The sequence below is a fragment of the Theropithecus gelada genome, chromosome 4, assembly GCF_003255815.1.
Source record: "Theropithecus gelada isolate Dixy chromosome 4, Tgel_1.0, whole genome shotgun sequence".
Taxonomy (NCBI): Eukaryota; Metazoa; Chordata; class Mammalia; order Primates; family Cercopithecidae; genus Theropithecus; species Theropithecus gelada.
In genome coordinates, this window is record NC_037671.1 from 13,482,268 (window position 1) to 13,493,043 (window position 10,776).

Here is a 10,776-nt window from a genome sequence, read left to right on the forward strand (position 1 = left end):
ATTTGCAGAAGATAAAAGATTTAGAGGACATTTATAAATGTAAATGTTATTAGAATTAGGTGACCTTCAAAGGAGTATTGAATACACCTGTTGATTTTGGTCACAAAGTTTTCCAAATCATTTTTGTTTTGCTTTGATTATATTTACCTAATCCTGATAAGATTCACCTGAGTGAATAAATGTTATCGCTCTGAGGTTCAAAGTGCAAATATTTTACCAGCCTCGTTGAAAAGCACAAATATTATCTTTAGCATAGATTGGTTTCTCAGGGTAGAAACTGCATATAAGAACAAATCTCACGAAGTTAAGATTATCTCATTCCCGATTTAATTTGTCCTTTAGTTGAATAGTGAGTTAGAGCTAGAGACATGCTTATAAAATTTTGTTTTCTGGCGTCTTTGCTGTAGGACAAATGAAAGGAAACGCTTTTGGAAGCAGCTTCTTGTGTCTGACCAGTTACGCTCAGCTGCCACTCCCAGGTCTGGGGCTAGATGGCTTTGTGACTTTCCTTCTCTGGATGGCATTTTGCTTTCCTCTGTAAAACGGTGTGATGGGTGAGATGACCTCTAAGCCCCTTTCCATGTCTGTCACTGGACTGTCCTCTTACGTAGCCATTTAAGTTTTCTGAGTTAAAAAAAAAAAAAATTTAAAACTTGATGCTCAGTTAAGTTACATCAAAATAATTAAAATGAAACTACAGGTTGAGTATCCCATATCCAAAACGCTCAGGACCAGACATGTTCTGAATTTCAAATGTTTTCTAGTTTGGAATATTTGCATATACATAATGAGATGTCTTGGGGATGGGACCTGAGTCTGAACATAAAATTCATTTATATTTCATATACAACTTATGCACATAGCCTAGAGATCATTTTATACAGCATTTTCAATAACTGTGTCCAAGAAGCAAAGTTTTGACTGCTATTAGACTGCGACTTATTGTATGAAGTCAGGTGTGGAATTTTCCACTGACGGTGCCACATCAACTCTCAAAACATTTTGGATTTTGGAGCATTTCGGATCTCAGATTTTCAGACTAGGAATGCCGAACCTCCATTTAATTTTGCTTTGAGTGTGCCTGGGATACTGGGGAAATTTTGATTTTTAAGATTCATCTCTAATTCTGAAAACAACCTGGTCAGGTGCAGTGGCCCACGCCTGTAATCCCAGCATTTTGGGAGGCTGAGGCGGGCAGATCCCCTGAGGTCAGAAGTTCAAGACCAGCCTGGCCAACATGGTGAAACCCTGTCTCTACTAAAAGTACAAAAATTAGCTGTGCATGGTGGTGCACACCTGTAGTCCCAGCGACTTGGGAGGCTGAGGCAAGAAAATCGCTTGAGTCTGGGAGGCAGAGGTTGCAGTGAGCTGAGATCGTGCCACTGCACCCCAGCCTGGGCGACAGAGGGAGACTTGGTCTCTAAGTAAGAAGTAAATAAATAAATAAATAAAACCTAAGTGATGGCACGTCACCCTGGGGTGCCTTTCCACCTTCACGTTCTCTCCCAGCTGCTTAACCCGCCCTGCCAGCACAGTCCAGAGGGTCCTCGTTAGCATCCCACATGCCAGGCCTTGCTTAGATGGAAGGCCTTTTCTTCCATCTAATCTAACCTGTCTCTGGTCCCATTTTTCCAGAACCTCTATTGGATGGCATTGATTACTTACTCATGGTGGAATGAGATATATAGAGGTTATTGCTAGGTCATCCTTCTTGACTCAAATCTTATTTAAGCAATTAGCTTCCTTATGAAACCTCCTAAGGGTCATTGTGGAATCCTTGGCTGGCTGATGGGGCTGCGACCTGGGGATAGGCAGGTTTTTCCATGCGCCTCAAATGCCACATTGAATATTCCTCATGTCTTTGGAGACATGTCCTTTCCTTCCAGCTGCTCCCAGTCTGGTGAGGAATAAAATGCTATGATGGTGTGAAAACTCTCCCTCGCTCTCATCCATAGATATTCAGTCACCTAAAAAAAAAGGAAGAGTGTGCCAAGCCACCCCTTATAGGGCCACTGTGTGGCAGCACTGCATCCCGCCAAAGCTTGGGCCACCCAAGTGCAGTGGAGTGAGTTTCCAGTTCACTGGCGGTACAGGTAGGCCCTAGAAGTGACCATGCCCAGTAAGAATAGCCAGCATTTCAAAGTATTCACTACACGTGAATACCGCTCAGAGTGCATTCTACTTATTAACACATCAACTCACAAAACAGTCCTACTGGTATTATCTTTATTTTACAAAGAAACTAAGACAGAAAGGAAAAGTGAATTGCCCAAGGTCACACAACTAGGAACCAGCAAAGCCAGGATCTAGACCCACACAAATCTCTCTTTGGAGCTCATGCTTTGCTACCAAACATCATGTCATTCTGGCATTCACAAGGAAATCTTGAAAATGAAGCAAAAAGTTGTAAAATGGTATCAAGTCCACAATCGCTATCTTGATGTTGTGCAGACACAAGGGTATGCAAGGGACATCCGTAGATACAGAGGAGAGGGTCAGCAAACCTTTTCTGGTAAAGGCCAGATGGAAAAGATTTTAAGCTTTGGTGCCCAGATGTGGCAACAACTCAACCCTGTTATTGTAATGTGAAAGCAGCCGTAGGCCCTGTGTAAACAAATGAGCACCGCTGTGTGCCAATAAAATTGTATTTATGGACACCGAAATTTGAATTTCATGTAATTTTCATGTGTCACAAAATATTTTTCTTCTTTGGATTTTCTCCCAACCATTTTAAAATATAAAACCATTCTAGCTGAGAGACTGTCTAAAAACATGCAGTGAGCCAGACTGGACCCCCCAGCTGTGGTTTTGCTGATCTCTGGCACAGAGGAAAGAAGAGTGACTGAACTTAATTCAGTGAGTGCTTACCATAAGCAAGGTGTTGAAAATGCAGTGACCAGTAGACAGAAATAGTTCTCCATGGGACATTATGTTGAGTGAAATAAACCAGGCACAGAGAGACAAATATTGCATGATCTCACTCATGTGGAATGTAAAAAGTTGTTATCATAGAAGTAGAGAATAGAACACAGTGGTTACCAGAGAGTGGGAAGGGAAAGGAGCAGGGGGTGATGAGAGATTGGTCAATAGGTGCCAAGCTATAGTTAGAGAGGAAGAATAAGCTCTGGAGTTCTATTGTATAGGAGGAGGATTACAGTTAATGACAATGCATTGTATATTTCAAAATACCTGGAAGAGCAGTTTTCGAATGTTCTGATAACAAAGAAACAATAAATGTCTAAAGTGATGGATATGCTAATTACCATGATTTGATCATTACACAATGTATACATGTATTGGAACATCATGCTGCACCCCATAAATATGTGTACTTATTACCTGTAAATCATACATTAAAAAATAAAATATTAATTTTTCGTTTTAAAAATAAATAGTCCTCCATGGACTAGTGGTAGAGCAAACAAACAAGCAATTGTAGGAGTACAAGGTTTTATTAGGGCAGGTGAAGGGCTTCTAACCCTAACTTGGAAGAGCAAGGAAGGGTCACCAGGGAAGCAGTGTCACATAGGGACCTGAAAGATAAGTAGGAACTCAAGACAAGGCAGGGGGAAAGAATATTCCAGGTAGATGGCCTACGTAGTCAGAAGAGAGAAGCTCGCAGCTAGGCACAGTGGCTCATGCTTATAATCCCTTTGGGAGGTTAAGGAAGGAGGGTTCTTTGAGCCTAGGAGTTCAAGACCAGCCTGGGCAACATAGTGAGACCCTGTCTCTACAAAAAAAAATTTTAAGTACCCCCAGTGGCTCACTCCTGTAATCCCAGCACTTTGGGAGGCCAAGACGGGTGGATCACCTGAGGTCAGGAGTTCAAGACCAGCCTGGCCAACATGGTGAAACCACTTCTGTACTAAAAATACAAAAATTAGTTGGGCGTAGTGGTGGATGAGTGTAATTCCAGCTACTCGGGAGGCTGAGGCAGGAAATTGCTTGAACCTGGGAGGCAGAGGTTGCAATGAACTGAGATCACACCATTGCACTCCAACCTGGGCAACAACAGCGAAACTCTATCTCAAAAAAAAAAAAAAAAAAGAAAGAAAGAAAAAGAAAAGAAAAGAAAAGAAAAGAAAAAACCTTATTTTAATTAGCCAAGCAATGTGGCTGGCACCTGGAGTCCCAGCTACTCAGGAGACTGAGGCAGGAGGATGGTTTGAGTCCAGGAAGTTGATGTTGCAGTGAGCCATGATTGTGCCATTGCACTCCAGCCTAGGCACAGACCCAGACCCCATCTCTAAGAAAAAAAGAAGAGGAGGAGTTAGGTTTCAAAACCCCATGCTACCCTTAACTAATTACTGGATATCAGGCAAGCTAGCATATCTCTGGGTTTAATTTCTTCATATGCAAAGTGGATATAATGTCAATGCTTACCTCTCAGGCCATCAGTGAGAAAATGGAGACAAGGTGTGATAGAGTAGTCATTATGGTTCATTGTCAGTGTTCTTCATTTGTAAACTGAATAAGTTGGTGGGAAAAATCTGCAAGATTCCTTCCAGTCCTGAAATACTATAAATTCTTTATCTTTATTTTTAGGTAAAGAGACCCCACTATTGAGGAGTTCTGGCTGCTGTCCATGTAAATGGTGACCTCCCTCAGGACAACTGTGATTGCCTGAAATTGAAGAAATACAGTGTCCCTTGCATTCAAAGGTGACGTCAGTGATGGCGATGGTGGCTCTGCATGGGGAAAAGAGGTGCCAAATGAACACACATTCCACCCTTACTCTACGTGGGAAAACACCCTAAGCTGGCAGTTGTGGCCGATTTGCTTGGGTCTTAATTTGTGGTTGACTTAGACAGAGGTGCCCAAATGTGCCTGGCTTTTGCGAAGTGGTCAGCTGGTCACTGGCTCATGTTCAAAGAGTCACCTGATTTTTTTTTCAATATAAGAGAAGAGTTACCGACTTGTGGTTGATCCTCCTTCTTTTAAGTAAAGGGTCATATTGCCCTTCTTGCTGAAAATAAGTTGCTAGAGCAGATTTCTCAAGTCTGGGCAGGGAACTGCAGACTGACTTCAGCAATGGCATAAAATGAGGTGAGTGATGAACCGAGAAGAGGCCACAGGAAAACTGAAGGTGAAGGCATCTGAGGTGGTCCTAGGGCTTACGGCCATGTCCATAACTCTTTTATTCTTGTATGCCAACCATTTAGTCCTGCAAAAACCCCTTCCACAGGGGAAAACCTCAAACTCTTCAGTCCTTGCAGAAGTGTGTGGCATGATTGTGACAGGCAAGAAAACGTTCTTCAATGAAAATATACCAGTGACGCCATTGAGAAATGTAACTTGCCAGCAATACTTGATCTGAAATCACTACATAATGGAACCTCTGTCCGAAGACGAAGCTGAGTTCCCATTGGCCTATGTCATGGCCATCCACAAAGACTTTGATACATTTGAAAGGCTCTTCAGGGCCATCTACGCTCCCCAGAACATCTGCTGTGTTCATGTGGTTCAGAAGGTCCCACTCGCTTTCAAAGACGCTGGAAGAAAGCTACTGAGCTGCTTCCCAAACGTCTTTGTGGCTTCTAAGAGGGAGTCTGTGGTCTGCACGGGGATCTCCAGGCTCCAGGCTGACCTGCATTGCCTGAACGACCTGTGGCCTTTGAGGTTCCCTAGAAGTATGTCGTCAACACCCGTGGGCAAGAATTCCCCCTGAAAACCAACAGGGAAATAGTTCGGTATTGAGGGGACTGAAAAGGACAAATATCACCCCCGGGGTGCTGCCTCCTCCTCACATTATCAGAAGGACCAAATACATGCACTTGGAGCAGAGATACAGTTTGTTTTCCTTCATGCTGTGGACTTGGGTGAGAAAAATGCCTCCTCCCCACCATCTGACAATTGACTTTGGCTCTGCCTATGTGGCCCTTACAAGAGAATTTGCTAATTTTGTTCTTCAAAACAGAGGGCCATTGATTTTCTTGAGTGGTCAAAAGACACCTCCTCTCCTGATGAGCATTTCTGGGTGACACTCAGTAGGATTCCAGGCATGTGGAACTTGATTTCCAATCTACATACAGTCTAAACTGTGTGTGTGAATGTGCACATGTGTGTTACACATTGAAAATGGTCTTGATGAAGTTATGTATACCCACCTATGTTTCTAGACTTAATGAATATCCTGTTGACTGCTTTGCATATCTGTTTCAATGAATTAATACAAAATAAATTATACTTCCGGCCAGGCGCGGTGGCTCATGCCAGTAATCCCAGCACTTTGGGAGGCTGAGGTGGGAGGATCACTTGAGGTCAGGAGTTTGAGACCAGCCTGGCCAACATGGTGAAACCCTGTCTCTACTAAAAATACAAAAATCAGCTGGGTGTGGTGGCACTGGCCTGTAATCCCAGCTACTCAGGAGGCCAAGACAGGAAAATTGCTTGAACTTGGGAGGTGGAGGCTACAGTGAGCCAAGATTGCAGCACTGCACTCCAGCCTGGGTGGCACGGCAAGACTCCATCTCAATGAATGAATGAATGAATAAAATAAATCATGCTTCTATGTGTCACTAAATATACTGTTAGCTTATTTCTCAAGGAAAAAATTGCCCCCTGCTGCAATGATTTGACTTAACTGGCTCTTTCCCAATAAGTAGACCCAGTCCTGAATCTCCAGAACAGTCATCGTTTTTTCCCTACTTTCATCACCAGACTCTGGGTTTGCAAAATACTGATGTATACTTGGATATTTGATGATTTTATTCCTTTGTTGGTAAAAGGCATAGAATTGTGTGGAGCATTTTATTTACCTCTCCAGCAAAATTCCCATAGACTGGTCTCTATTTTTAATACTTTTACAAATAGTACAGAATGACAGGCCATGAAGAAACGATGAGTCATGCGTTCATGAGGAAGCTGAATTGCAGATCTGGGCCCAACACACGCGCGGTGCAGTGTAAGATGAAGGAGAAGATAACCAGGCATGACCATTAAAATGGTTCCTTTCCAATTAGAAAAAAATAATTCATGACCATTTTAGAAAACATGGAAAATAGGAAAAAAATATGAAGAAGAAAGTAAAATTTCTCATAATCCTAAAACTCTAAAAAAAATTCTGTTAAAAGAGTTGGGCTTCTTTTAGTCTTTTCAAAATAGGTCATTTTAAGAATTGTTGATTTGAGGCCGGGCGCGGTGGCTCAAGCCTGTAATCCCAGCACTTTGGGAGGCCGAGGCGGGCGGATCACGAGGTCAGGAGATCGAGACCATCCTGGCTAACATGGTGAAACCCCGTCTCTACTAAAAATACAAAAAACTAGCCGGGCGTGGTGGCGGGCGCCTGTAGTCCCAGCTACTCGGAGGCTGAGGCAGGAGAATGGCCTGAACCTGGGAGGCGGAGCTTGCAGTGAGCCGAGATCGCGCCACTGCACTCCAGCCTGGGTGACACAGCGCGAGACTCCGTCTCAAAAAAAAAAAAAAAAAAAAAAAAAAAGAATTGTTGATTTGGCCAGGCGGGGTGGCTCATGCCTGTAATCCCAGCACTTTGGGAGACCAGGCAGATCACTTGGGGTCAGGAGTTTGAGATCAGCCTGGCCAACATGGTGAAACCCCGTCTCTACTAAAAATACAAAAAAATAGCCTGGCGTGATGGCAGGCAGCTGTAATCCCAGCTACTCGGGAGGCTGAGATAGAGAATTGCTTCAACCCGGGAGGCAGAGTTTCCAGTGAGCTGATATTGCACCACTGCATTCCAGCCAGGGCAACAGAGCAAGACTCCATCTCAAGGAAAAAAAAAAAAAGAGAAAAGAAAAGAAAAAGAGGCCAGGTGCGATGGCTCATACCTGTAATCCCAGCACTTTGGGAGGCCGAGGCAGGTGGATCACCTGAGGTCGGGAGTTCAAGACCAGCCTGACCAACATGGAGAAACCCCGTCTCTACTAAAAATACAAAAAATTAGCTGGGTGTGGTGGTGCATGCCCGTAATCCCAGCTACTCGGAGGCTGAGACAGGAGAATTGCTTGAACCTGGGAGGCGGAGATTGCAGTGAGCCGAGATCGTGCCATTGCACTCCAGCCTGGGCAACAAGAGCGAAACTCGGTCCCCCTCCCCCCCCCAAAAAAAGAAAAGAAAAATAATTATTGATTTGGGCCGGGTATGGTGGCTCACGCCTCTAATCCGAGCACTTTGGGAGGCCGAGGGGGTTGGGTCACTTGAGTCCAGGAGTTCAAGATCATCCTGGTCAACATGATGAAACCCTTTCTGTACTAAAAATACAAAAATTAGCCGGGCATAGTGGCGGGTGCCTGTAGTCCCAGCTGCTTGGGAGGCCAAGGCAGGAGAATTGCTTGAACCAGGAGGCAGAGGTTGCAGTGAGCCGAGATTGTGACACTGCACTGGGTGACAAAGCCTTGCTCTGTCACAAAAAAAAAAAGTTCAAAAGTTCATTTGCTATTTCTTCAGTTTATCCTGGCTTTATGACTGCAAAATTTTTTTTGTTTGTTTTAACTCCGTTGGATTTTTTCTTTTATTTTTGTTTTAAGTTGTTGTCTCACTATGTTGGCCAGGCTGGTCTCAGAATTCCTGGGCTCAAACAACCCTCCCGCCTCAGCCTCCCTAGTAGCTGAAACTGCAGGTGCACACCACCATGCCTTGCTTTATCCCCACTAAATTTTATAAGCTGCTTCTAACTGCAAAGTGTTTGGCAGAAGAGAGGCACACGGCTAAGTATACGGTATGTCTAGCTTGTTCCCTGGGACAGGAATCAGTTCATTCCTGAAAGGGTATGTAAAGAGCCTGTTTGCCTGGCCTGGGAAAAGCCAGAGATTCAGAGAGAGGAAGTAACTTGCTCAAGATCTACTACAGCTTGCATTAGAGACGAGAGACCGTGCCTTCTGAAAATGCCCAGGGCATTTTCTACTAAATTCTGCTGCCACCTTAGGATTTCCCTTCCTCAGTGAGGGGCGCATTTGAGCAGAACACACATCTAAATCTGTTAGGGGTTACCCTGGGGCAGAGACTGTAAGATTTCCTACCAATAACTAAATGTAAGGATGGAACCTTAAACACAGGGGTCTGTGAGGGAATCCAAAACTTCCCCTCTGGATAAAGCAGCCTCTAAGGGGGCAAAATGGAGGGTGGTCTTAGGAAAACACCCAAATAATTATCCTGAGGTCTATCTTGGAGTGTCCTCGTGAAAAACCCAATTACACCCAGGGCAGTTACCTTTCTGAGGAGTTTCTTCTTATAACATTCCTGGAGTGGAAATTGATCAACTCAAAGCCCTCCAGGATTCTGGAGGCAGGGGATGAGCTGGTGTCAGGTAGCACCTGGTATCCAGCAGTTTAAGAAATCAGACTCCAGACAGGCTCTCGGTAGTTCTGTCTCTGAGACTCTCAGGGCAGGCCTTGGGGGTGGGACTGAAAGCAAACAGACCTTCCCTCTTTCACATTCCAGCCTTTGTTATTCCACTTAAAACACTAGGGTTAAACTGCGTTTATCTTAAACAGGCTTACTGTGTTCACTGCTGGACGCCTCTGGGCAATCTTATCCTCCTGGGAACCGAGAGAGGTAGGTGCAGGGAAACTGGTGGAGGGAGGAAACTGCAGGGAGCTGGTCTTCCCGGGTTACCTCTGTTAAATCCCTGACAGCAGTTTAAGGTCCAATAGACTGGTACTCACATGGGCTGCACGGATGTTTTATATTTCCAGAACCTAGCATAGTGCCGAGCATAAAGTAAGTACACCAAAAAATGTTGAATGAGTCATTTGGTCATGAGATTTCTGTTTCCAAAGGTTTTTTTTTCAAAGAATAGCATGTTTGTATGTTGTTTCATTACGTGATGGGCCTACTGGGCACTAGGATTTTCCATCTGTCTCTTTAAATCATTAGTATCCTTCTATATCTCAGTTACAACTTTTAACTTTGTAGGAAAGGACAACGCTCACTTCAGACTTCATCGTTTATGTTTCTCCGTTCCCTTCAGGCAAGGGAAAATGTTTCCAGAATTTGACAAGGTACTTGGCACTGTCTGGCATTTAAATTTTTTTTTTTTTTTTTTTTGAGACATAGTCTCACTCTGTCACCCAGGCAAGAGTACGGTGGTGCAATCTCGGCTTACTGCAACCCCCACCTCCTGGGTCCTGCCTCAGCCTCCTGACTAGCGGGACTACAGGCATGCGCTACCAAGCCCGTCTAATTTTTGTATCTTTAGTAGAGACGGGGTTTCATCATGTTGGCCAGGCTGGTCTCAAATTCCTGACTCCATGTGATCCACCTGCCTCGGCCTCCTAAAGTGCTGGGATTACAGGCGTGAGCCACCGTACCCAGCCTAAAATGTATTTTATTTAATTCGTTCTTTTGAAACATTCCTGTGAGGTATGAACCTCATTTGATAATAGGTAAAATTGAAAATGAAGCTCTGGGCCATGTAGAAAAGTAGCAGATCCATATTGCCATTCTATGAAAACCCACCTTCTGATATTAAAGACAGGTCTACTAAGTAAATTCAGGTTTTGCCAAATTCAAAGCTACTTTTCTGTTTTCCTTGTTTTTAAATGTAGGCCTTTGAGAGTCGTCACTTGTAGAGTCTTTCCGCACCTGGTAGCAGATTGGCCAAATAGAGGGTAGTTACCTGTAGGCTGTGGTTTTCCAGAAGAAATAGGGAGACTGTAATCCCAGGCCCTGGGGACCCTGTAGCGTAAAGGATTTGTTTCTTTGCACTCTGTTCTGATTGCACAGCATATTGCAATCATCGGAAGAAGGGAGGCTACATTCTTTCATGTAATTATTCTTAGTGATCAGAAGCTTGAGGTCTCCCTTGTGGAGGTATTC

The 10,776-nt window shown here is 44.0% G+C and overlaps 1 long non-coding RNA gene across 1 annotated transcript; it reads right to left on the minus strand.

The window, feature by feature from the left end:
- Positions 1-2,212: 2,212 nt before the first annotated feature.
- On the minus strand, positions 2,213-5,600 carry LOC112623778. Its single transcript, XR_003119202.1, has 2 exons — positions 4,384-5,600; positions 2,213-2,604 (listed from the first exon to the last, which is right to left on the minus strand). It is a non-coding gene; the product is annotated as an uncharacterized LOC112623778 (long non-coding RNA).
- Between the last annotated feature and the right edge of the window lie 5,176 nt (positions 5,601-10,776).